Here is a 12,829-nt window from a genome sequence, read left to right as displayed (position 1 = left end):
AAATAACCACTGAGTTAGCAATCTCAAAGATTGTAATTTTTTTTTGTGGGGTAAAACATGAAAAGTACATATTTCCTTTCCCCACATTTAGTTCTAAATGCCATTTGCCTTTAACTTAGAACTAACTGCTTCCAGACATCCTGCTCAAACCTCAATGTTTCATTTACCCACCATCTACAAATTCTCCTTAAGGTCTTAACCCTTTATTTTCTATTCTTTCTCCTCTCATCATTTAGAAAATGGGTAACTTCCAATTTGTTGGGGGAAAAGAAGGGATTAATCAGGTGTGAAAATTTCACTCATCCTCACCTCCAGCAATAAATAGTATGATCACCACCATAACAGCTACCACTTAAGCATTTCACTCAGTGCTACTCACATATTCAGCTGTCACACAATGGCCTTGACAATCCTCACAGAGCCCATTTGAGGTAGGTGTTATTATTTGCAGTTTATGAATACATAAACTGAGGCTCATAGCATTTAGAAAGTTGCCAGAAGTCATACTCCAAATAGGAGTGCCTCCAAGGCTTGAGCTGCTCTCCTTTTCAGATCCCAACCTTTCAACAGCTTCCCCTTTCTCCAACTCTTCCACAGCCAATGAGACTTCTCAGTTCTGTCTTTCATCTTCTGTTCAACGACACTAGAACAGAATAAAGCCATACTTTCCTTAGAGGCCCTTTCCTTCTTCCACTGACAGCAGATGTGCCATGCACATGCTGCCTCCCTCACTGCTCCTCTTCCCTCCTCCTCTCATCTCACTGCCTACCATCACCCCAGGATCATTTCTATCTGAAGCACAGCAATGAAACCTTTCCCAATTCTGATTTAATTTTAAACCCAATGCCTCTCATCCTTGGAAGTTTCACAATCATTTTCTACTCTCAGCTGTTCAGACAAAATTACCACCAAAACAGATTTAGAAATGTTACTTCACATTTCTACCACTACCGGTATCAAAGAATTTAAATACAAATAATAACAATTGTAAAGCATGTGTTGCACCCAACAGGAACTAAAAATCTTGCTTGACTTAGAGGAGATGACTTAAACCCCAGTGAGAAAATATGAGTATGATGTAACACTGTAAGTACAAAGCTAAAACCATTATTACAGACATTAAGAACATTTAGGGGAAAAAAATTAAATGTTCAAAACATAAAAGGCTCACATATCAACTCCCCTATTTTAGAATTTGGTTTTTCACCGATAATTTCTAAGTTATCTTTCTTAAAAGCTCTCTTGAATAAAACCAGCATACACATTAAGAATCTACAAAATGGGCTGGGTGTGATGGCTCATGCCTGTAATTCTAGCACTTTGGAAGGCCGAGGCAGGCGGATCACCTGAGGTCAGAAGTTCGAGACCACTCTGGTCAAAATGGTGAAACCCTGTGTCTACTAAAAATACAAAAATTTGGCAGGTACAGTGGTGCACACCTGTAGTCCTAGCTACTAGGGAGGCTGAGGCATGCATATTGCTTGAACCTGGGATGCGGAGGCTGCAGTGAGCCGAGATCGCGCCACTTGACTCCAGCCTGGATGACAGACTGAGACTCTGTCTCAAAAAAGAAAACACACACACACACACAAAACAAAACAAAACAAAACAAAACAAAAAACCACCGGAATTTACAAAATGAACACCTTTTAATGAGTTTAAAGCAATTTTGAAAGTAATGTAAGAATGATGCTAGTTAAAAACAAAATGTACCTATCACATCCATCCCAAGTATCATGGCACAGTTACATTTTACATCACTTGATAAATTAAAAGCAAAAGTGCTTAACATAATTTAGATAATTCTTTCACCTGTAAGTCATTTGAGTGACTCTGAACTTAACCATTTAGAAAATGGGTAGATTAACTAGTACTATATGGTTAAAACAGAAATATGATTCTTAAAATGTACACACTAATTTGCCAAAGTAATTTTCTGCCAAGTATTCTAGAATTAAGTGATACTGACTGCTAATAACATCTCAGCCACTGTGCTGGCACATATGGTTCCAAGACTCTCTTTTTTAAAAAAAATTATATTTATTTTTACAATTTATTTTTCTTTCCTTTTTTTTTTTCTTTAGACAGTCTCACTCTATTTCCCAGGCAGGCTGGATTACAGTGGTGTGATTTCGGGCTCACTGCAACCTCTAACTCCCGGGTTCAAGTGATTCTCCTGCCTCAGCCTCCCAAGTAGATGGGATTACAGGCACCACCACCATGCCCAGCGAATTTGTGTATTTTTAGTAGAGACGGGTTTTACCATGTTGTCTAGGCTTGAACTCCTAGCCTCAAGTGATCGCCTGCCTTGGCTTCCCAAAGTGCTGGGATTACAGGCATGAGTCATCGCACCCAGCTATTTTTACAATTTATTTTTCAACTGAAAAATTAAGACAGTATGTATTTATCATGTACAACATAAGACTCTCTTAACAGCATCCCAATCCACCTTATTGTAACAAGACTCTTCACTATTGAGTTTATCCTCCAAGTTGAGCTTCGACTTCTTTCTGTAGAATAGGAATCAAAACCAAAAAACCAAACCAAACTAACCATAAGCAGCACAATAAAACCCCTATCCCTTTAAAAGGATAAAGTATCTGGTTATATACCAAGGCATATTAGCTGGATCTAATAGAGCCCTCACCATAGAATAGCTGAACTTGAATGTGTTAGTCGAATCAGATTTCTTAAAAACAAGTAAATTATGTCACTTCCTTGCTTTAAATAATAGTGGGCTCTCTGCATCATCTTTAATGTGAAGTATAATGGCTTGCATACAATTATAATTTAATGAATAAGGAACACTGATAATATGATCCAAGGTTAAAGTTTACTGTTGAATGATACATGGAAAAAGCACTTATAATAAAGCCACATAACAGAATAAAAATGCTCACAGGTATATTTTAGTGAGTTAAAAGAATACTTACTCGAAAAGTTGCAGAGTCACTTGCATAAAAATATTGTCACAAAAGTCTTACTGACTTTTAAAACTGGGCAGAACCCCAAGTCAGAAACATTTCAATAATCAGAAATATTCTTGTCATTTAAAAGCAATAATATGGCATTCAAAAATATACATAGCCTGTAATCCCAGCACTTTGGGAAGCCGAAGTGAGAGGACTGCCTGAGGCCAGGAGTTTGAGGCTAGCCTGGGCAATAAAGAAAGGCCCTGTCTCTACAATAATACTACTACTAATAAAATAAAATAAAATAATAATAATATTAAAACTTAGCCAGGTGAGGCGGTGCATCCTTGTAGTCCCAATTGCTTAGGAAGCTGAGGTGGGAGGATCCCTTAAGCTTAGGAGTTCAACCCTGCAGTGAGCTATGATGGTGCCATTATACTCCAGCCTAGGCAACAGAGAAAGACCCTGTCTTAAAAAAAAAAAAATCTCCCTAATGAATGCTAATTTGTAATATTTTATTGTTACATGCATTAAATAGAAGTTTATTACACCATTGGGAAGGAAGCAAAAGGCAAATTAGTAAAAGTTTAAGAATCTACTCTTTTGTGTGTGGTTACACTCCACTTTAGAAAGTTAACCAAATGATACCCTATACATAAATTACCACACAATTTAAAGAGATCCAATTATTTTACTGTAGATAAAACACATTCTTTCCAATAGAGTCAAATTGACAGAGGAACAGTTCAATTTAAATAGGAAAAAAATTGCTAATCACTTATTCTTTATCGTGCAATTCATTTTCATATGCTGCATGAGCTTGATCTAAACCGTTTCTTCAAGAATAAAAAAGTAGCTGACTCATAAGTCAAATGATATTCCTATGATACAAAAAGATTTTGTAAAAAAACGGTTGGCTTTCTTTCAAAATAGCTATGTCGTAGCATAATAAATACCTTTATTCATTCTATATGCGGTAGGCACTGGTGACACAGCCTTAGTAATATTATAAATACAAAGAAATAAACATGAAGAGTCACATAACCATAAACAAAATACAAAGGGAAACTGATTAGGGATTGATCTTGCTTAGAAAGGAAAAGAGCAGAGAGGGCATTATGGAAGTGGCTACCATTTGAATTGAGCCTGGTGGAATCAGCGGGATTAATCAGATGTGGCTGGAGTTCAGTGCAGATTGACGCTGGCTAGGGCACAAAGAAATGTGGTTGAAAATCTAGGCTTTAACTAACAATATGTTTATGCATATAAAATGCATTATATAAGTTTGAAACAATGTATTTGTTCCCCTACTAGGTTTTCTTTCACTTCAATTCCAAAATAATATATTTTTTAAAACCCTGAAAAAGCCCAAATAGTAATGCACTTCATGTGATGCACACAGCACTTAATTTAGGTTCAGTTTAGTCAACAAATCATTATCCTCAAGCAATGAGAAATTTCTCACTTGCAGACGAGGCACGAGTGGGACAGAAATCCAACCCAGAATAGCAGGGTAAGTAGCCCAATTCCTATAGCAGTGACATTGTGAGCAGAATGGGCAATAACTAGAGACATGGGGGGAAATCCACTGGCCACTGCAGGACACTGTGATGGCAATATTTCACTCTGGAGACATTTCCTTCCAGCAGAGTACAACGCAGGGCATGCTATCAATAGGCTAGTTAACTGGCAGGTTTTGATCATCAGAGTGAAGATGGAGTCTCTACAACGCAAAGATCAAGATATCCACCTCAGGTACTTAACTGGCTTTGCCAATTCATTTTCTTCTTGTTGAAATATTTAGTAAGCACCCCATATATACAAGGTTTTGTACTGTCTACCACGAGGAAACAAAAATACAGTTTAAGACTATAAGGGCCTTAAGACCAATACTATGCCATCTGAGTTTACTAGGCTAAATTTCAAACAAAGAAGAGTAGCACAATTATACTTTTTCAAGCAGTCTATAGAATTGGTGGAAAGCGTTCCTCAAAGCATACCTTATCCATTGGAAAACCGACAAGTGCTCTGTTTACTGCTTTATTCTCGAGAAACACTTTCAGGTTAATTTCAAGTTATCCCCACAGCTCTGCTCATTGCCCTCTTCTTTTGCTGTTTTTTTTTTTTTTTTTTTTTTTTGCCAGATTTAATTTCCTGTTCATACAAAAAAAAGTTGAAATAGTTTCTCCTCACTTGAACTTTCGCAGCAACCCATGACCTATGATGTCATAATGTCTCAAAAACATCTTTGTTTAAAATGTATACTGAATATTCCAATTCATCATCACCACAGTAACTTACTGATTAAGTTTAAAATACAGACTTAAAGCCATGTTAAAACATTTTCAGTGGATTTAAGATAAATTTTTAAAGAGAATAGAAATATTCCTCTGTATACTTAAACTGGGTAGAATCTTAGTTGGAATCTGAAAATTGGGCAACTTAAGGAAAAAATTGTGGATCTTAAATTAAGACTTTCAAGTCAAATAGAGCAAACTTGAAGCCCTACTTCTACATTTCTATGCTTCTAAATATAGATGTATAATATACTGGGAGCCATAATATGAAGCTGTTATTGTTAATTCCTAAAACTTGTTATTCCTTTCACATTCACATATAAAAAGCTGATTTAGATCACTTTAATACCTAACTATATTATTCACAAAAAATATGTACAGCAAGTCATTCTTCAACTGCTTCAGAAAACTGAAGTGAAAATATTTAACATATTTAGTAAGAATTTCCATATCATGTTTTCCTCATCTAGACTTGAAAACTAGAGTAGCAAACACACAAAAAACTACAGTAGCACAATTATAAGAAAAAACTATTCTTTTTTTATTCTTAAGAAAAAACTTTGTTTGGAAATTCTTCTAAAAGACCTTGAAATCACAAGGCTGCTGCTGAAAATGCAAGAAAACAATTATGCCAAAAATGGCAAAGTGTAAGACTTTATAGGCTTTAGTTTGTACAATATAAATAGAATGAAATTACAATGGTATCATTCATCCACATGAAACAGGGAAAAAGAATTTATAAGCAAAATAGTTGTGTCTAAAAACAAAATAAAAACTTACCCAGCATAACCTACTTCTTAAACTAATGCTTTTAAAACAGCAAACATCAATTTACATAGTACAATTCAAAGAAACATGAATTGATATTATTAATAAATCTTGCCTGGCCTCTACAATTAACAGCAGAACTCTTAATTTCTTTAAAAATTAAGAAATGTCTTTAAATGCTAAATAAAATACTATCTGTAATATATAATCTCCTGCCATTATATTGCTCTTAAATTTTAAGTCAGTAAAGATTCCTATTTTGAATCGTGTCACTGAAATGGCCCAAATAATTGAAGAATTAAAGAAATAGCAGCTTCTATTAATAAGTTTAGACTAGTATTGATACACCTTAAAAAAAATTATATCATGTATAGTGTTAGTACCTCCACAGGAACATCTGAGGAATTATTCATCTAATTCTCTTTGGAAGTCTAGGGGCAAATCAAACATCTTCTCTGAGTAAGTTAAAAATAAGGTATAATAAGATTTTAAATACAAATCTTTAGGTTTTAAAGCAATTTGTGACTACTATGTATTCATGTAGCCTAAAGTTAAGGAGAGACGAAGACGAAGATATTTCCAATGCTCAAATCTTAAAATGTTCAAGCATTTGAAAACCTAATGAATATATTTATATTTCTACAACAATACAATATTTATAGTATGTAAATCCTTTGCACTAGACATTGTGCTGGCACTAGAGCTACAAAGACTATTTGCCATAGGATCATTAACAGAGGAAAAGGACTACTGTTCAATTAGCTATTAGCTACTTATTATTAATACATAAAAGTAACAAGAATTACTCACCAGGCTTCACCAAAATCAATTCTTAAAAGGATATTCAATTACAGGCAAAAAGGACACTAGAGTAAAAATAAGACTCAACTCCTTTGTCTTTGAGCTGTTCTCAATGAGCACTATGGGGATGAAGCACTGAGGAAATACACTGTGGTTGTGAGGCTGGCCTGCCACTCTGGAAGTCTGACACCAGACTGACGTCACACTCAAACATGTCATTGCAGCCACAAATTAAGGCAGCTCCTCCAGGAAGAATCTGTTGTGATTATGCATGCCTTCCAGCCATAAGAGTAAAATATGATTTCAATTCCCTTAAAATTGGCATATAGCATAGGATAAAACACCAAGATATATGGTTGCAAATAGTTATTGAAGAAAGCATTTACTGAGTATTAAAATAAACTTAGCTCTAAATAAATGGATACTTCTTGTTAAACTGTAAGCACACTAACTAAAGTGACTCTAAAAAACAGTTTTTACTGTTCTTTCCAAGACAATACATATTTGTTTCACAAATTCAAGCAATAAAAGGTATATAAAAGGCTAAAACTGCCTGGAATTCCACCACCCAGAAATGATGATGATGGTTGCTCAGTTTTATCGATCACTTACTATGTTAAGCACTTTACAAATTCATGTGAGCCTCACAACCCAACAAGATAGATTCTATAATAGTGATCTCCATTTTACTGAAGTAACTAAGGCACAAAGTAGTTAAGTAATTTGCCCACAGTCACAATGCTAGTAAGTTATTAAACAGGATTCAACCCCAGGTAGAGTGCCTGCGCTGCCCAGACATTTGATTACCAAGGTATACTAACTAGTAGAAAAGATAAGAGTTGTTAACATTTTGGTGAACATCATTTCAAACCAGAGTTTGTAACATAAACAGGTATTTATTTAACAGAAGGAAATAGAACTATACATGTTGTTTTGCAACATGCTTTCTTTCACTCGATAATATGCTGTGGACAGGTTTTCATGTCAGCAATTACATTCCTAACTTTCCTTTTGTGATGACTGCTCAGATATCTTTGTGCTTTTCTGTGTTTAGCTATGTAGGATAATTCTCAGAAGTGGGATGGATAGGTCACAACATGTGCATGTTTTCAACATTTACACACACTATCCTCCAAAAAGGGGTAACAATGTGTATTTGCACCTCAGTGCATTAACTTTCTCCTTTCCCTACATCTCAGCTCATACTGAATACTGACAATTATTTTTCTTCTTTGCAAGAAAGTCATCACACTATTTTAATTGTGTGTACATTTCAATTTAAAGTGAGGTTAAACCTTTCTTCATATGCCTATTCACACAGAAGGCAGTATGGCTTAAAGGTCAAAAGCACATCAGCTATGAAGTCAGATGACCCCAGTTCAAGCCCAGTTCCTTTTCTCAACAGTTTTCTGACCACAGGCAGGTTACTTAGCCTCCCCGTGACTCCATTTCCTTTCAGAAAATAAACAATAATGTAATCCTCATGAGATTTTTCTGATTATTGTATGAGAAAAACCATGTCAAGCAATTCGAACAGTGCTCACCACATAATAAACGTTTCATTAAATGTTGACTGACATTTAATGGCTGACTGTATTTCTTCTACAGTTCCTGCCCTGTACCCAAAATGGGGATTTTTAACAGTGTGTGGGCAAACCATTTTACAAAACATATTGTACGTACCTTGTTAGAATGCTACTGATATAAAAATTTTTAGATACCTCAATCTGAGTTGTCTTACAACTAAATCTAGCACGCAACATAACTGGTGCTAAAACAAATTCCTTTCACATGAAACTGCTGTAACAAAAATTAAAAATAGCATCTCAAGTTGAGAAAACAAAATTGTTTCATCATGTAATTTGAAATATAGATAAGCAAGCCAACACAGTTTGCTATAACCAGAAGGGTTTGCATATGTTTTAGAGAAGTAGTGATTCACGATCTTTCTCATTTTTTTCAGTGAAGGCTTTGTTAGTTTCAAATATGTTCAAGTTTAAGCTCCTCATACAATAGAAGAAAACAAATCCATTCTCAGAAACATGAAAAAGAAGTCAATGAAACAACTTTTCCATAGTTCTAAAAGCCAAGGACAGCCCCTTTAAAAAACAAATCAGAGAAACTAAAAGATAATAAAAAAAACATAAGCTATAACCTATAAACGTATGAAGATTAAAATATCGTAATATTACTATCCTTACCACCAAATCAGTTTGATCTTCTATTATATAATAAAGCCTTCACTGTTCTCTCATCAGACAGCTGTAACAAAACACCTCTAAAAACTTACTAAGAAGGAATTTTGTATTATCCTGACAGAGCTGGTTTAGGTGTATTCACTGTTGTACATGCTATAAAATCACCCCATTTGAAGGCAGACATTTTTGTAATAAAATTGCAGCATGATGTCTGCATAATCTACACAGTGGCATGGTGGTTCTGCATATGGCTGCCAGGAGAAAAACAATATATCGAATCAGCAGGGATGTGTCAAGAGACTCTGGAAGCTTATGAGGGATACTAAAAAGCATCAAGTCGGCCGGGCGCGGTGGCTCAAGCCTGTAATCCCAGCACTTTGGGAGGCTGAGACGGGCGGATCACGAGGTCAGGAGATCGAGACCATCCTGGCTAACACTGTGAAACCCCGTCTCTACTAAAAAATACAAAAAACTAGCCCGGCGAGGTGGCAGGCGCCTGTAGTCCCAGCTACTCGGGAGGCTGAGACAGGAGAATGGCGTAAACCCGGGAGGTGGAGCTTGCAGTGAGCTGAGAACCGGCCACTGCACTCCAGCCCCGACGAAAGAGCCAGACTCCATCTCAAAAAAAAAAAAAAAAAAAAAGAAGCATCAAGTCAACCAAGTGTTTAAAAAAGAAGCATCAAGTCAACCAAGTGTTTGGTTTATTGGTTTATGAAGTTACCAGCACCCTGCACAGCTTCTCTAGAACCTGTGAGGGTCAGGCCCTTTTATACAGTCACCGTTTACAGAAGGACTACCACAGGGAAAACACAGTTGTGAAAGGGGGAATAAGATAAGGTCCCTGCTCTCAAGGCCCTAACAGCCTGAAGTGACAGTTTAATAAGAAGGAGAAAGAGCTGTAAACAGATCATTATAACACAACCTCATTTGTAGAGCACAGAGGAGGAAATGGCTAAATGCCTGGGGGAATCTGGAAAAGGCTTAACAAACTGACAGCCGACCTGACTGTTTGAAGAGGCGATTTCAGTTACAGGTAGCAGCAGCAGCTATAAAAGCGCAAATCTAAGATGTAATCGAAATTTTACATTTAAAAAGGATGCCCAGTTAAAGAGAAACTATTCATTCAAGAAAAAAAAAAAAAAAAAAAGGTTACAAATAGGGCAATTCTCACAAGTTCCTTGTAAACTTCTGCCCAGTTTTCCCCAAATGTCACTGACGACAAGCTTAGCTTTCTCAATTCTGCTCAAATCACATTTTAGGAAAAGAAGCGTAGGAGGACTGTGGATCAATGCTCCACTACTTCGTGCGAGCTAATAACGTCTTTAAATCAAGGGGAATGCTAAATCTCAATTAATCCTTATTCTCTTTTCATGTTATCTCTATACTTATAGGTCAGGAACAATGCTTCATTAAAAAACCACAGAAAAAAATCCAGTGAGGGCCTCCAAAGTATTCTCCACCAAATAACATGTTTCAGCACATTCCTCAGCAATATTTGTGATAATGACTAAAGATCTAATTGTGATATTTATAATTTTTCAGCCCTTATGTTACTCTACTTCTCAGTGCCATTTAAAACCTTGATCACTTTCTTCTTCCAAGTGCCAGCCTTGACCTTGACTTAAGCTAGTTTCCCAGCATTCACTCTAGTAAACAGGCTTCTTGTTCAAACAACTAAATCCAGCATGAGGTGTTCTGAATACCATAAATTGGTACCAATTTACTCATCACACATATTCAAAGTAGTTCTTTTAACGGGTAAGAAACAGATCTCCTACCAATCTCTTTTCCATACAGTAAGTAATAGTGCTGTACAACACGATGCATGCAAATGTTTCTTCACCAGTTGACTACTGATTTTTATTGCCTAGGTAATTTAATACAAGTTGTTCAGATCAGAAAAATACTAGTACAATGAGAAGAGGACAACTGCATATTACATCCCAAGTTTAAACAGAGGCAAAAATTAAGAATAATGATAATCTCCTTTCCCTCTTTTCCCCAAATTTCCAAATTCATTTATTTTGGTATAGCACATACCATTTGTTCACGACTTAAAAAAAGAAAAACCAAAGTAACACTAATTACAAAAGTAAATTTTAAAATAATTTGAAAATATGGTGTCTTTCTCTCTTTCATTTCCTCATTATCGTCTGCTAGAAGTTGGTAATCAGGTAAGGAGTACATCAGCTTACAGAAATTAAACCCTTACACCTAATGATTACCTGAGGTAGGCTTCAAATATCCCATGAACTTACAGCACAGGTAACCACTATATAAACTGAAGTAGAGTATAAGAATAAATTCTATGCCACCAAGGAAGACAATTGATGTGGGTATGGGGTCAAGAACTTCTAAACAGAATGCTAGTCTCGTCATCCTCATTTAATACTAACATAAAAGTTCAGATATTTTTCATCCATTACCCAATACATGTTCAAGGGTTGCTCCATGCTATCATCTTGGTTTTCTTTTAGAGTTGAAATTTCACTACACCGCAACCCTTAGAAAAAGTAACTGGAAGAGTTGAATGATTTAAGAATCAAGTAACTGGAAGAGTTGAATGATTTAAGAATCAAATGAATCCATAAACACCTGCTTAGTAAGAGACCAATTATAATGAAAAAGCCCTTCATACATTAGAATCTTCCTCCTCAGAGGGTGACAACCTCTAAAATACATTTGCTTACTAATGGAATTCAGAACCATGTAATTAGAAAATATCAGGTTCTCAACTTATCAATGACAAGTAAGGCCAGTTTAGTAAGAGACTAACTTAGACATTTTTTGTTCTCCTTATTTCTTCCAAATCCTTTCTAAATTCTTTCCACTTCTTGTATGAGATTAGTAGCCACAAGTTCCTCCTTCTGAACTGTCATAACTTGCATATCTCACTAATTTACATTATTTAGGTCCAGCTCAAATGTTAGAGAGATCTACCCCCATCTCCCTCACTCGGGTAGTTCCAGTACTACATATTAGGAACAATCAGCATAACCAACAAAATTTGGAGACATGGGTACTTCCATCTCAAATAATCTGTCAATGTAAACTATTTTGCACACCAGGTGGAAAGTACATACTCATGGAGACTGTACTAACATCTAATAAGTTCACTCATACAGCCAAATACAAACCAAAATGAGAAATACAATCTAAAAAGCAGCAATGATTTGAGCAATAAAACTAATACTATTTCTTCCCTGTGTCCTTGTTTTCATATGGCATCTCAGCTTCTGAGCTATAGGAGAAATGTGTGGTTATATTTATACCTCCTTTGGCATATTTAAACTCTATCTTTGGGTGCCTGAAGACAATTTCTCTCAATGGAAAAAAACAGACTGGTGACTCTTTTAATGGACTCTGGTATCTTCACATTTTCAGCTTAATCACCACAGTTCTAGAAAAATTTCCAGTCAAAGAGTATGTATGCAACAAATGTATAAAAACTTAAATTTACTGATTTTATAATTAAATATACAGTGGTAATAAAAAATTACATTTGTAAAAATGTATGCTTTCTGAAAGATAATCTTCAAATTCTAGCATAATAAATTCTGATTCAAGAACACACTGATGAATATGAAATCACAAATATGAATATGAAATTAACTCAAGCTTTAGGAGTAAATATATATTTATATACACATATATATAATGTGTGTGTGTGTGTGTGTATAGGAATTTAGTTGTAGTTTCCTTACCTAGGTCCTAAGTATAACCTTTTGGATGAATATACATTTTTCCAAATTGACAAAAATTGCATATATTTATGTGAATGTACACTTGTGAATGGCAGTTTGTGACTTACACTCTAACTGTATATAAAATGACTTTCACTCTGAAGGAAATA

The 12,829-nt window shown here is 35.4% G+C and overlaps 1 protein-coding gene across 8 annotated transcripts in view; it reads right to left on the bottom strand.

Annotated features, from left to right (window-relative positions):
• PLEKHA5 (pleckstrin homology domain containing A5) overlaps positions 1 to 12,829 on the bottom strand; it is a 258,282-nt gene that overhangs the window by 137,045 nt on the left and 108,408 nt on the right. Inside the window, exon 1 of one of the 8 annotated variants that reach the window (XM_023226162.2) lies at positions 6,788 to 6,928. The exons of the other annotated variants lie outside the window; for them this stretch is intronic. The gene's annotated coding sequence lies outside the window, so the exon portion shown is untranslated. Of the gene's footprint in view, positions 1 to 6,787; positions 6,929 to 12,829 lie in introns of those variants that run through there. 8 annotated transcript variants of the gene reach the window in all.

The sequence above is a fragment of the Piliocolobus tephrosceles genome, chromosome 10 (genome assembly GCF_002776525.5).
Source record: "Piliocolobus tephrosceles isolate RC106 chromosome 10, ASM277652v3, whole genome shotgun sequence".
Lineage (NCBI taxonomy): Eukaryota > Metazoa > Chordata > Mammalia > Primates > Cercopithecidae > Piliocolobus > Piliocolobus tephrosceles.
The sequence above is the reverse complement of the archived record's forward strand: the minus strand, read 5'-3'. Positions and strand labels throughout refer to the sequence as shown.